A 1,325-nucleotide genomic window follows, 5' to 3' on the forward strand; every position below is an offset into this window, starting at 1 on the left:
TATATATACACACACACATACATACTTACGCAGATAGATAGATAGATAGATAGATAGATAGATAGATAGATAGATAGATGAGACATATTAAAAGGGATGGATCACAATAAATTCTCATTTATATCAGAAATTCTACTTCACTGGTTTTAGAGAAGCGTATTTATACTGATGTCTAGATTGTTTGTTCGTATAACTTTAATGTGGGTTCATTGTCATCTGAACCGCTTACTAAATATCTAGTATGTTTCAACAAATAAGCAAGAGGATATGAAGAATAGATGTAGAGAGAAAAATGTTCTATTATAGTAGACACCATTAAGTTGCGTGCAGAATTTTCACTTCTCCGAATTATTAAGTACCTGTGACATCAATGTTATGGAGCGAGGCTTTGAAACGATTAAAATCTAATGGCCATCTGATCAAATGTATGGAGACAGCCGTATAACCGTAGGAAGCACAGTTTGTTTAGGTTTAAGGATAACTTTGACGCTAGCGATTACGTGATCGTTGCCAATGAGATTAACAGAGTGCATTATCTAAGAACTTCAAGAGAGATAGTAATGTCGATATATGTGTGTCATAGAATATTTGCCTCACAAAATTGATATGAGAAATGAATGGATTTTGATAATTTCCATAGAATGAGATACACTCTCGAATTCAACATTTAAATCATTTGAGAACACTGATACCATTACAAGAGAAACATTCTTTTTATTATTCATTTGAATTAGCTTCGTATATTGAAAATTCCAATGATAGGAAGTGAAAGCTTAATACAGAGAAAAGAATGCATAAATATAGATAATGCATAGAACTTTGATAAGGCATAAAGAAGGCCACAGAACATATAGTTTGTTTGCTTCTTTTTGTTGATTTTTAATGGAAAGAGCAAAGCGCTTATGGATCATAAAATAAATATAATGATAGTATGTGTCCATTGATATTTTCATAGTTTTATTTGAGTTGTATAACGATGCTTTCCCGAATTTTTACTGGAATTATCAATTGTTACTCAATCTATTACATCTCAATATTTATCATCCAGTAAACGAACAGACCATTTATGTAGTCATTCGATATGATAGAAATAAAAAGAACTCACGCACAAATCGCCCTATAACGACTTAAAGAATGAAGACTTCACAAAACATTAACGTACCAGCCACATGGTTCTGGGTTCAGTCCCACTGCGTGGCACCTTGGGCAAGTGTCTTCTACTATAGCCTCGGGCCGACCAAAGCCTTGTGAGTGGATTTCGTAGACGGAAACTGAAAGAAGCCCGTCGTATATATGTATATATATATATATATACATGTATATAT

This window comes from Octopus bimaculoides, chromosome 6 (assembly GCF_001194135.2).
Source record: "Octopus bimaculoides isolate UCB-OBI-ISO-001 chromosome 6, ASM119413v2, whole genome shotgun sequence".
NCBI lineage: Eukaryota > Metazoa > Mollusca > Cephalopoda > Octopoda > Octopodidae > Octopus > Octopus bimaculoides.